Source organism: Bombus pascuorum, unplaced genomic scaffold (genome assembly GCF_905332965.1).
Source record: "Bombus pascuorum unplaced genomic scaffold, iyBomPasc1.1, whole genome shotgun sequence".
In the NCBI taxonomy this organism is placed as follows: domain Eukaryota; kingdom Metazoa; phylum Arthropoda; class Insecta; order Hymenoptera; family Apidae; genus Bombus; species Bombus pascuorum.
The window spans coordinates 362317-377134 of record NW_026869730.1 but is presented as its reverse complement, the minus strand read 5'-3'; the positions used below and the strand labels follow the sequence as shown (position 1 = coordinate 377134).

The window sequence follows — 14818 nt, the reverse complement described above, 5'->3', positions numbered from 1 at the left end:
AAAAAATGTTGTAAATATTGAAAATAAAATGCCAATGCATCGAACTGTCAGAATTTGATATCTTTGTCCACGGGGATAAGACCACTGAGACAACAGTAACAACATAGAGATCGTCCTCCAGACCATAAATAATAATAACCTTTAAAATTGCTACAAGACAAACACCGAATCTTCCGCACCTTAAATCGGCTGAAGAAGCGCTTCGGCACTCTATGTTACTCTATCCCATCGGTCATCGAACACGGCAAGGGATATAGAGCCATAAAAATGCTTATCAGTAAGGCCTCTGATAGATCCCGAGTTCTCTGCACTCAGAGAATTAAAGATTCCAAAACCACGTTTCCGCAAGTAAGACGAATGCTATACCTCTTGATCGGCGCCCTCAAATTTTCTTCGGACGATTCTCACCGTCTTCCATAGTTGAATAACCTCCTCGTATGACAGAACAGAAGATACATCGTTACTGGTACCAAGTCGACAAATAAGTCCACTTCGTGACGTCTCCGGTACCGCCGGCTTCCCAGAACTTACTAGTAACGCGATGACATGCCAAGAATAAGAATAAACGTCTACGCAACACGTGCTTCTGTTATTCACGATCTTGTGTCGTTTCTTCCTTTCAAGTTATAAACTGTTCTTTGTACAGGTCTTTAATTAGTATTGTGCTTGCGTGCTATTTCATCACTTCAAACTTGTTAAACTTTTATCACTCGTTCCAACAGCATTTGTTATTTGTATGTAGCGAAGCATTCTTTATCCGTTCTCCTTTCTACCGCGCGAAAAGTTTCGTGAATCCCACAAGACTACTGGGGACAAATTTTGGAAGTGTGCGCCGAAATGTGTATGATGATCTTCTCAGATTCCCAAATTTCATAATCTTGAAAATGCAGATTTTCGTTGAGCCGCTGGAACAGGGTCTGTACCTTCACCTGAGGAAACAGGGCTAGTAACCGCTCCGGCTCCGATGTCTCAGAGAATTATTTCACATCGGTATTTTCGTTAACGATTCAATTTAAGTTGCTGAATGGGATAGGTTATCAGGCTTCGATATCTTCAACGCAGTACCAATATAGCTATAGCTCCCGCAAAGATGCACATTCTTCTTCTCCTTGATGCTCAATGATCTCTGATACCAGCATACTTTTCTAAGATATGGAAGATGGGGAAAGTAGTTCCCTTGCTGGGGAAGGATAAAAACAAACCAACAAACCAAATCCAGCCAGGTACAGATCAATGAGTTAGCTGTTTGCAGAGTATCCATTAGTAAGGTCTTTGAGAGTGTGATACAGAGACTCATACCGTTTCATTGTAAAGAGGCTGCCATTCCTCTCGATCAGCAATTTGGATTCCGGGTCAAATACAGTAAGGTCCACGCCATAATAAAATTCGTGACAGGCGTCTGCTGGTAGCAAAACTCTACTCATAGTCCTGGAAAGGGATTTTGACATGTTTCGATCGAGCGGTTTGCTATAAAAGCTGATACGATACGGTTTCTTTAAACATGCAGTTCAGGTGATTTGGTCCACAATCTTCGAAATGTGTCTCATTGGATGTCAAGCTCGAATATCGTCTTCGGAGTGAATAACGGTCTGCAACAGGGAACGTTCAACACCTCCATCCTGTTCAATTTGTATTTTAGTCGTGCTTCGAGCCTCTTCCATCTGAATAGCGACTTTAACCTATGCGCGTTAGTATTTGCCAATGGCCTCCTCATTTACGCGACGGGAATGTATTCATCCAAAATTAATTCCAAGCTACAGGAAATTTTCGATCGAATTATGGTTTGCTGTGGTAACTGAAAGTTCCGTACATTCTCGCTGATTTCTTATCACCGGCAATAGCCCCTATCCGTTCCGCATAAGAAAATGGTCAAATATCCCGGTATATATTTGTATTGCAAATTACAGATTACACAGCACGTTAAGACGCAAATGTAAAATAAATCAGAAAAGACTATTATAGCAAATAAAGGTTCGGTCCTCTCGAAGCATCTCTGCGTGAAATGTAGCAAATTGGGGCAAATCGGAATGAGATATGAGAAATGCACTGTTTACACAAATATTAAACGTTGCTATTTTATCGTTTGTTTGCAAAGGTGTATCTGAAATGACTGGCATTTCCCTGAGTCCAATTCGCGTTAGCTTTTCCTTCTGACATGCATCGCAATTTTTGATACAAGTCTCTACCCTTTCCATTAATCCTGGTATTTTCTATTTTTCTTCAATTCTTTGATAAGTTTTTTGTACTCCCAGGTGTCCTATAGTTTCGTTATGGTTTTCACATAGAATTGTATCTACTTCTTCTTCTGTCGACTCTTTCATTGGTTCCCATGCAAAACTTAATCTTTTGTATGTATCATTGAAATAAAGAATTATGAGTTTCAACTGAATTTTTACAATTTACCGACCAAGCCGTACAAATATACTGTGATATAGCTTGTGAAACTGTGTGACCGTATGTTCCGAAATCTCTGCGATACAATGTATTTGATTCGTTACGCGGGCTTTCCCATCCAGGGATACGCACCACGCAAAATTTGGTGACGACGCGTTTCGTTTGGCCGTCGATAAACAAGCATTGTCGAAACAGGGCACGGCAATGTATCCCCTGCCAGCGATGTAAGGTCACCAGGCACATATCCACGCCCGTTGTAACATTCAAAAAACATATTAACCAATCAACAATATACACAGAGACATTATCGTGATGCAATACCACGTTTTGGCGTACCCTCGAAAATAAGAACCGATCAAGGACGTCAATGTGAATCAAAACTATTCGACGAATTATGCAAGCTGTTCGACATCAAATACCATTGTAATGGTTTTCTACTGCTTTCCTTTTCAATAATGAATATCATCTATTCCTTTTGAAAAGGTTAAACTGTTAATATGACTTCAAACATGGTATACCTTGCTCCATATCACATTGATATATAGAAATATATAGCAATATAAAAAAATTGAGAGATTTTAGATAATTTTGTTCTTATAACACTTGGTATAGTATTAACATCATGCACAATACTGAACACAATAGAATCTAGTTAATTAATATAAATACTGAAGTATTTATATATAAAATTAAACAAGCATGAAATTTGTCTTTTGCATTTGAAATTTGTAAATAATAATTAGGAAAGGTAATGAATAAATGGAATTCATCACCTTTTTTAAATGGAATAGCGCATTCTACAATTAAGAGTGGATAAAAGAAACGGACTTACCGTGGCAGCATGGCGAAGAATTTATAAAGTCTTGACTTGCTCAGAAATCAATTTCAATCAGTAGACTCTTCAAATAATTTCCTAAAATATTATAGTCAATTAGAAGAATGAAGTAACTGTCGAAGTAAGAGCTTGAAGAAAACTAATATTAAAAGAAACAGAAATAAGGGAAGATTTGCATGCGAAAGGATGCGTAAGTGTTCATTGACAAAAATCAAATTAACTGATAATATAATTAAAAAGTGAGAAAAAAATATCGTCCCGTTCATGTCAGGGGCATAAATGCGGGATTTTTCATCTAATTGTTTCTGTATGAACTGAAGTATCCATTGAATGTCTCCCTTTCCTCTTAATTTTATGTGACGATGACATATATAAAGTCGATTACAAAGATGTTGGGTCACCAGCATAATTTTGTCTTTTAAGCTCTATATTTTGAGTAAGTGTGCAATTATATAGAAAAATGTATTGAAGTATGTTAGAGTATAATATAGAAAATCTATGAATACCAAAACGACTGATTTATTACATATGTTTCAAGAAACATCAGAAAAATGCAAAATTTTATATCACAAAAATTTGAGGCATTTTATTACTTTGTTACAAAGTAAAAGTTATGCCTCCGGTATAATTCTTTAGTATTTCGTCAGATATTCTTTATTTTTAATTATTTCTCTTAAACGATTGGTATGTATAAGTTACTTTTGTGTGTGTGTGTGTGCGCGCGCGCGCGTGTAATTGTGTGTGTAGAAATATACTATAAACAAAAGATAAGAGTTAGATTTCATTTGAATCATTGTACCTGTCGCTATAAGGCTGCCGGCAACTAATTCCGACGCGTACGTTGTCACAGACGCACAATTATAGGCAGAATTCACTGAAGCGGTCTCGACAACTTTTTGCGCATATTGGGGAAACTATGGCCAAACGGCAATTATATATATAGACAAAAGTTATACAAAAAGTTAATTTCTATAACATATTCAGAAATCATCGAAATCAGTAAAGTGGAAATCTTTGAAGGTATTTTCCGAGATATTATTAAAAATACTTTCGATAGTGTACATTGAACTTTGCCAATATAAACGTTACTAATATAACCGTCTTAAAGCAATATTACGATACGTTAAACACTGTATGTAATTAAATAAACAAAACTGTGTACCGCCTAAATCTTTCTCACGTTAAACTAAACTTTAGTAACTACTAACTAGTAACTAAACTTTATGCAAGTTATGTCAGACTTCAAAAATACACAACCAATGCATGCTTTTGAACCAATGGATTCCTAAACATAAAATCGTTATATTTCGTCTTTATCCATCGAGTACTACCAAAAAACATAAAAAATGTTTGCAAGAAGGCGATGATCTGAAAGCGATATTGCACTGCACGCTACCAAGTGTAAATCTGTATAATACGGAAGTAGAATCTAAAACATTCCTTAAGTGAGCAAAGTTTCAATAACCGCTTTTACGTAGGATATCCTGTAGTAACGAAACCAATATCGCTATTGTGTTATATTCGTCGTTAAGTATAAATAGTACGAATATAACCCCTTTCTGTTTCTGGTTCTTTTTAATATGTGGACTTTTCAAAATGGCTTTTAACACTGTTAAGCTCGAATTATAGTTTTACTCAACGAATACTTAAATCTTTAATGGAAAATACGAAGAGGATAATCTTGCAACTCTTGAATACAGTTCTACAGAAGAAGAGATACTTTTAAGCTATTAACCAAGTATAGTGGTATAACATTCTAGCAGTGTATAACAATATACTGCCAGAGGATCAAGCATGATTCGAAACTAACAAATTCTGCGACTACAATATTTCTAGTGCTGGAGATTAAGATAACAGGAATAATGGTGAAACGAAAGCACACTATTATTGGACTCAATACTTTATAGATGTGTATTTTGCAGACAATGTAATGAGAAGGTCAGGAAACTTAATACATTTACATGGTAAAGGCGGCATATTTTAAAGTTATTGTATGCAAAATTTTTTAATTAGTATTGGCTATAAATGGCCAACTCGCTTATCATGATTATGAAAGGAGGTAGCGCCTATTAGCAGACCACCACTGGGATCTTGGTTGTTGTTGTTCCATCGAACTATTATGTTCACAACAGGTGTCCACAAGTTTCGAATGCTTTCTGCACAAAGGATTGGGATTATATATAATATATGTGTGGCAGTTTTTTTTTTTTTTTTTTTTTTTTTAGTATAACATTAGATTGATATAAATTATTTCATAACGCTGATTAGTATTTTTGCATTAAATTTCAAAATTTCAAAATTTCAAAATTTCAAAATCGTTACGTCATTTTATTGTTTTTCTTAAATTAAGTAACTTTAAATTGTAACTTTTTTCATTGATTCTTTACAGTCGCATCTACCACTATAACAACTTATTAGCCACTTAGTTGAGATCATAGAGTTTTATCATTTTTGGGAAAGATTGATCCGTTGTAAAAATTTCAGCAATTACGTTTGATTAAAAGTTTGCAAGCGTTAGAACATTTTTTGTATTAATTCAAAGGGAAAAGACAAATTCTTTATTCGACAACTTTTGTATTTCCGATTTTAATGTTTTAAGAAGTAAGCAAATGTTGCATGATAAAACATGTATCTTAGTATTATTGTTATCTTAACAAATAGATAAATTTTCCACGATGAAATATACATTCCAATATATTATTATTATACTTATATAACTCTATATACGATTTACTTTTATATATTAAAACTTAATTGAATCATATTTTAATTGTTATCATGCTAAAACACATTATAATGTAAATCGATTTTAATGTTTCTCAGGTTTGATTACCTTGGTATTCGTCGTTCTACTGTCGCCCTTCAAGTCTCTCGGCCAAGGTTTGCAGATGTGCGTAGGCGTAGTTGCCAGTTTCACAGGACTTGCTGGTACTTTTGATGCGTTGTGGACGCCGCGCAACAAATTTTCCGGATTTACCATTGCTTTCCTGGTATTCGACCTCGTTAGCTTTGCCCTTTCGCTAACATCTTTATTTGTGATCGTCGTTCACATTTACACAAACGTACGTATTGTCTGTACTTTCACCGGTACTGTCCTTTCCTATTTCTTTTTCTCTGCTGAACACTATGTTGCACTACTGAAATGTTAATTACTATTTTTCACGTTACTTTTGTTTTCTTTTCCTTCAGTTAAATTCTTCATTATTTAATAATCTATATAAAATAAATCTATAAATTTTAATATGTCATCTCCATAGACGATAGCACAATAAAATAAAATAAATATAGCATGTGGGTGGCCACCCCCAGCGGGGTGCCAGCCTCGTGTTTTCCAAGTTATATCTTTTATGAAGATAGACATTTATACTAATGTGTTTTTAAATACTAATACATTAGTTAAATTACATATTCCATAAACAAATGTAATCGTACGTGTAATAAAACTATTTATTATTTATCTGTTGAAAAATATATAATAAACGTAAACATATTGAGTAATAAATATATAATTTTATTATACCATATAATAAAAATTATTCTATATTAATTATTACAATAAATTATTCCATATTTTATATTCTAGTGATAATAAAGATTATATATCTATAAATCGTAAATATATATTTTACAATATAATATGCACTAAAATTCGTTGTTGAAGATAATTACCATATTTAAAGTCGAAAAAGGTTCATAAAATGCCAAAATTTATAGAAAGTCTAAGGTGATTAATAACCCAGATTAATGTAAATAATCAAATGTAATTGTCGCTAATGACCTCGTAATTAAAGTAACATCAATCATTAATAAAATGAAAGTACCGTATGCCATTACAAATTGCAAAGACCATCATTTATAATATACTTCTAGTATGTTATAATTTTTTTTTGTTTATGATTGTCCAGTGAATCTTCTTTTTCTCCTTTTTCAATCTATTTAAGAATAATCGTGATATATCTTTGTTCTCTAACACTAATATCTTCTTTCTAATTCTTCCGAGAATTTTACGCAGTTTACATGTCTTTTACATCTCTTGTTATTTATCAAAATTGATAAATGACAAATTGATAAATGATAAATTGATAAATGACTACGAACCATTGTCTTTTTACAGAATACAGACGGTATAGTAACCTCTATAAACTATAACTGGATCATGTTATTGCTAAACATCAGTGAGGTATTGGCCGACTTCATCCTGGTGCTACTTAGCTGCCACTTTTATTCCGTCTTGTATCCGAGGGTATACAATTGTTTCCAAATAGACACAATCGACGATATACGAAACAATAATGAAATGCAGATGCATAACATGGTCCAGCAGTGGGTCGCCCAACTCAGTGAGGTGCCGGGTATTCAACCGCCTTGCTTGGTGCAGCCGCTTATGCAGGTGAGGCCGAATCCTCTCCCACGACCCTTCTCGGCTACTTACGGCTCGACCTTACTTAAATCGACGCTCATCGCTGAACCGACGCCCAGCGATGATCTGACGCCCAGCGATGAACTGACGTCCAGCGATGAACCGATGCCCATGGCTCGACCATCTCGTAGAACTTCCGCTATTATATCACGAAGCTGGCAATACCCTCATCCATTGCACGAAGTAGGTATTTCATTCGTCATCCTTCACGCTAGAAGATAAGTATCGCCGTGTAAAAATAGCCATCAGTATCTTTGACATCGATTTCTGCCGTTTCCCTTTCCATATATACTTATATGCGTAACCACGGAAAAAATTCTTGAACCGTTCTTGTCGCTCCTAATTGCTCTTTCGAAATCTTTTTTGGCAGATTTCAATATTTGTGAAAGCGAAACGTAGCGAATTCTATTTCTTAAGATTCCTTTTGTACTTGATTTGATACGTAAGTGTTCTTAAGATTGTTGAAATTCCATGGAAAATGGTTAATCCCCTACTTACTGTGGCTATTTCATACGACTCGTATGTCATTTAAACGTTTCATTTAAAAATGAGAGTATGTGTCAATACTTGTCATGGCCATTGTATTTATTTGAATTCATTGAGAAAATAATTGTCATATAATTAAACCATCAGATTTAATAGAGGTGAAATTCATTTAAGAGATATGTCACTTCAAAATTTTTCTTGTATCTTCTTCGAAACTACAATGCTCTCTGATCCAGCTATCGCGAAATTTCTAGAACTATACATCAAATTTTCATCAAATTTTATTCTGCATAATTTACTATTATTTTTTCAATTTAAAGCTTTATATCTTCGGAAGAAATTCAAAACCAATAATGTAATGGCACAAACTCTCCTATCCTACCATACTACCATTATATTTATTATTTCTTAAAAACAGACCAATGAAAATAACATACAAAATTGTTGTATTTTCATTACTGCAAGGAATAAGAATAGGCACATAGAATTGTCATTTACAAATCAATTCAGTTAATCAGTTAACTATTTAGTATTTTTTGATCTTTTAAATAATTAAATATAAAAACAAAAATATATGTGGAATGAATATAAGTTTTGGAAATATACTTATTATACACATATATTTACAGAAAAAATTTCTTTAAAAGAAAATTAATTTAGATAGAATATCATTTCATATATTATCATTTATATTCTTTAACGATAGTTAAAGGAATAATGAATAATGGTATTTAATTTTACATTCGACCCAAACAGAGATTTCAACAACGTACCAGACGGCCGATAATGAGAATGCCGACTATCGGCGAAGAAGAGGAGCACCATATACACTTGTATAATGGTATCGACGGTACAGCGGCAGAAGACTTTGTGCTGATATTGATTGCACCCGGCCGACAGTGGGACAATTAATTTCCGATAATGAAATGTATTTAAAACATTGTTAAACACTGTATCAATTTCTATCATGTTGCAATTGTTTTCTATTGTATCTATTGTTATGTATCATATCCCTTAATTGATTTTCAAAATTCTTCTTTCATTAACGTATCTAAATTTGGTTGATCTAGTATTAAAAGTAGAAAGTTTTTATCATTTCAATTATCAACGCTTTGAAAATTTGTTAGACAATTGTTGTTGTTACACATAGATACGTAGAATAGATATATAGATACATGTCGTGTTACTCGATGTATAGATATGATTATATTTAATAAGTAAGATTTAAAAGTTAGTAAATTTATATATTTTTTCTGTTGTTTATCATGTAGCTCTGTGTATTTGTTGTGAAATAAATTCCAAATATAAACTATAATTGTGATATTTCTCGCCAGTCACTATAGGTTCTTACAAATAATAGCATTTCTTTGTTTAATTAATGAATATATTATGATTTATTTCTTTGCAATATCATAAACAGCATAAGTTAACTTAAGGAAATTGTATTTTCGTCCAGTCGCGGGGAGACGCGTTCGCTTTGAGACGCGTCAACAGGAGTCGTAAATTCCCGTTACGAAGTACGAATCGACACCGCGAGCAGGGCGATCCCCTGATTTCAGTTACGATAATAGGGGTGATTGTGTTGGAATAACTGTAGTCTACAGTTATCTAGTATATATTTATTTATCACCATTAACAACACGTGAGACTTACAGAAATTATTTTTACATCTTACCCGATCTAACCCAGCAAAAGAAGAAAAATTACAACAAACGCAAATACTAGGAGGGCTGCAGAAACAGAAAGTAAGCAGTGGCTCCAAGAAATCTCACTACAAAACCCCTTCAGCATACTACCACAAGAGAAGGAACCAGAAACAACGGAAAAACCAAAACACAACGCCAAACCACCACCAATATACATCGATGGACAAGTAATAGACCCCCTCCTCGAACTGCTAAACAATACGGCAGGCAAAGAAAACTACTCAATAAAACAATTAAAACTGGACCAGGTAAAAGTGCTAATCAACGCCCCAGAAACCTACAGAAAAGTGGTAAAAGTGCTAAAAGAAAAAAACGCCGGGTACCACACCTACCAATTGAAATCGGATAAAAGCTACAAGGTAGTAATCAGAGGATTACACCCAAGAACAAACACAAGCAACATATGCGACGAACTAACCAAAATCGGACACCAGGTAAGGGCAATAAACAACATAACGAGATTTGGTACCAAACAACCACTACCGCTGTTCCTAATAGAACTAGAACCGAACAAAAACAACAAGGAAATCTATGACATTAAACAAATCTTAAACACAATAATCACAGTTGAACCACCCAGACAAAAAAAAGACATACCTCAATACATGCGGTGCCAACAATATGGGCACACAAAAAATTACTGCAACAGAAACCCGGTGTGCGTCAAATGCGCAGAAAAGCACCTGACAACTTACTGCCCATATACGGGAAAAATAAACGAGGTAAAGTGCTACAACTGCAACGGAAACCACCCAGTCAGCTACAAAGGCTGCCCAGCCAGAAAAATACTCCAACGTAAATTGTTTCCGCCGCTTAGAAGCAGGACATATAACTACCACCACATACAACAAGACAGGGCAGAAGCTGAGACACCAATAAAAGTACAGTACGTAATGAACAACAACCACAACAATATCAACACCACTGGCAGTCGAAGCTACGCGCAAGCAACCAAGGAAGTAACACCCGTAGCCAACCAAAACCACAACAATAACACCAACGACGCTACAGAAATAAAAGAACTATTAAAACAATCCATCAAAAGCACCGACATGTTAACAAGAACGATAAGCGAACTAAACGAAGCATTCAAACAGCAATCATTACAAATCACAGCTATGATACAACTGATAACAACCATGCTAAGCAAAAAGTAAAAACGGACATACTAAAAATAGCTGCCTGGAACTCTAACGGCCTACAACAAAGGGCCATTGAAACCAAAGCATTCCTATACCACAACAACATAGACAAACTACTCGTATCAGAGACGCATTTCACAACAAAAAGCTACACAAAAATACCGCACTATACCATATACGATACCAAGCACCCCTCAGGAAAAGCACACGGAGGAACCGCAGTGATAATAAGAAACGACATTAAACACCACCTACACAGCCAAGTTAGTAAAGAACACATACAAGCAACTACCGTTACCGTACAAACTAGCAGCAACCGTCTACAGCTGTCAGCAGTATATGCACCACCGCGACACAAAATTACAGCACAAATGTGGGAAGAATACTTCCAACAACTAGGCGACAAGTTTATCGCAGCAGGAGACTACAACTCAAAGCACACAACATGGGGATCAAGAATCACTACACCTCGAGGCAGAACCCTGGAAAAACACATCAGGAAAACAATCTCAATATATTATCCACAGGAAGACCGACATACTGGCCGACAGACCTGAGCAAAATCCCTGACCTACTCGACTTTGCAGTCACAAAGGGATTAAACGGAAATAAAATAAATATAGCATCCAGCCTCGAGCTTAGCTCCGACCATACACCCATAATAATAACATACAGAAACAAGCCAATACTCTACAACAACTCAGAGACGCTATGCAAGAAATCCACTAATTGGCAAACCTTCAAAGAAATAATTGAAAGCAAAATCAACTGCAACATCCCACTGAAAACGCCCCAACACATCGAACAAGCTGTAACAACACTTACAAAAACTATACAAGAGGCAGCACGGGCAACCACAAAACCAGCAACTACCACTAGACCAACAAAACAAATCCCATCAGACATCCTCGAAAAAATTAGAGATAAAAGAAAAGCGAAAGCAAAATGGCAAAAACATAGAACAAAAGAAAACAAAAAACACCTAAACAAACTCGCAAAGGAAATAAAAAACGAAATAAAAGAGCACAACAACGACGAATTCACAAAGTTCATAGAGTCACTATTTGCACACGAGAACTACAACTACTCACTATGGAAAGCCACAAAAAAAAATAAAGAAGGCGATAAAACCAGTCCCAGCAATCAGAAAAGCAGACAACACATGGGCAAGAAGCAACGAAGAGCAAGCCGAAGAATTTTCCATCCACCTATGCAACACATTTACACCACACAACATCAATAACAGCAACCAGAACAGCCATACGGACGACGACGCGATAGCCACTAGCACTGCAATCGACAAGCAATACACCATACCCAAAACAACAGCACAAGAAATAAGAAACATAATAGAAAAAACAAAAAACAACAAAGCACCAGGAATCGATCTAATCAATGGCAAAATATTGAAAAACCTCCCTCCAAAAGCGATACGGCTAATTACAATAATATTCAATGCAATACTAAGAATACAATATCATCCTACATTATGGAGGCACAAATCATAATGTTACCCAAACCAGGCAAAGACCCACATGAAGCAACATCCTACAGACCAATATCACTACTCCCCGTGCTCTCCAAAATACTAGAAAAAGCAATATACGCCCGACTAAAACCAATAATAGAGAAGGAAAAATTAATACCAGACCATCAATTTGGATTCAGAAATAAACACTCCACCATAGAACAAATGCACAGGCTTGTCAACGAAATAATACACACAATAGAAAACAAACAATATTGTACAGCCCTATTCATGGACATAGAGAAAGCTTTCGACAAAATAAACCACGAAAGCCTAATACAAACAATCAAGAAACAATTCCCGGAAAAAATATACCAAATAATAAAATCATACATAAGCAACAGAACCTTCACAGTAAAAATCAAGGACGCACACTCCGAAGCAAAAGACATCAAAGCAGGTGTTCCACAAGGAAGCGTCCTAGGACCCATACTATACACACTATACACGGCCAACATTCCAGCAACTACCAATAGCAAAATACTGACATTCGCAGACGACACAGCCGTGCTAGTCAGGCACACTAACCCTGTAACAGCAGCCACAATACTACAAGAGCACATCACAAAAATAGAAAAGTGGCTACAGGACAAACAAATCAAAGCTAACCATGACAAATGCAACCACATTACATTCACATTGAGAAAACAGATGACACCAAACATCTTCCTGAACGGCACGCAAATAACACAAACAAGGCAAGTCAAATACCTTGGACTTCACATAGATACACACTTCACATGGAAACAGCACATCAAATCAATAATAGACAAGATACAGATAGCAAGGAGACAAATGCACTGGCTAACAAGCCGAAAATCCAAACTAAGCACAGAAAACAAACTGAAAATATACAAAATAATCATAAAGCCAATCTGGACATACGGAATTCCACTATGGGGAACAGCAGCAATGAGCCACATAAACAAAATAGAAACAATCCAAGCCAAAATCCTTAGAACAATGGTAAACGCCCCGTGGTACGTTAGAAACGAGGACATAAGGAAAGACCTCGGAATATCAACGGTCAAGGAGGAGATTACCAGATTCGCAACAAGATACAGAACAAGAATAGAAACACACCCGAACCAGCTGGCAGCTGAAACGTGCAACACAACAAACATCGCAAGAAGACTAAAAAGGAAACACCCAATAGACCTCATAAAAGATATAACTTAGAAAAAACGAAGCTGGCACCCCGCTGGGGGTAGCCGCCCACATGCTATATTATTTTTTATTTATATATTTTTTTTTCTTCGCCAACAAGATATAACACTTTACCAAATGTCCGCAAGGACAAATTGTAAAATAACCAAAATAAAATTAAAAAAAAAAAAAAAACGATGTCGAATCTCGTAGAATGGTTTTCCAACCCTCCACAACATTGTGGATGCCCTCCAACCATTTGCGATCACGTAGAATGGTTTTCCAACCCTCCACTACGTTGTGGAAGGCTGTCCAACGATTTCCAATAACGTAGAATGACTTTCCAACCCTCCGCAACGTTGTGGAAGACTATACAACGATTTCCAATCACGTAGAATGATTTTCCAACACACCACAACATTGTGGAAGGCTATCCAACGATTTCCAATTACGTAGAATGATTTTCCAACCCTGCACAACGTTGTGGAAGGCTCTCCAACGATTTCCAATCACGTAGAATGCTTTTCCAACACACCACAACATTGTGGAAGGCTATCCAACGATTTCCAATTACGTAGAATGATTTTCCAACCCTCCACAACGATGTGGAAGGCTCTCCAACGATGTCCAATCCCGAAGAATTATTTTCCAACACTCCAGAACGTTGTGGAACGCTCTCCAACGATATCCAACCCAGTCGAATGGTTTTCCAACTCTCCACAACGTTGTTGAACGCTGTCCCACGGAGTCCAACGCTGTAAAATGTTGTCCCACGTTGCAGTCCAGTCTAGATCATGCAAAATTCTTTTCGCGGCTTTTGGTGACTCAAACTGGGCTGGTGCGTAGTTCTTCGCTTGGTATCGTTTTCCAAAGATTAATCAACTGATTAATTTTTGGAAAACGATGCCAATTACCAGGTCTCACCACGAGGAGGTGACTACGCACGAGATCCGCCCATGATGTATTTAACATTATGCATCGGTCTCGACATTCAACCTGTTAGCAAGAATGTCGAGTTCTGACTTTACGTGATCATGGGCCTGCGTAAAGAGATAGCTGTTTCGTAGCTTAACTGCGAAACATATATCTCCAACGCAGCGGTTTCACGAATCTTTACAAACGTAAAACAAAGCTTACGCGACGCAATATCTATCTCCCACA

At 36.1% G+C, this 14818-nt stretch overlaps 1 protein-coding gene across 1 annotated transcript in view; it reads left to right on the top strand.

Annotated features, from left to right (window-relative positions):
• LOC132915621 (POU domain, class 6, transcription factor 2-like) overlaps positions 1-14818 on the top strand; it is a 455505-nt gene that overhangs the window by 160171 nt on the left and 280516 nt on the right. The window lies entirely within an intron of this gene.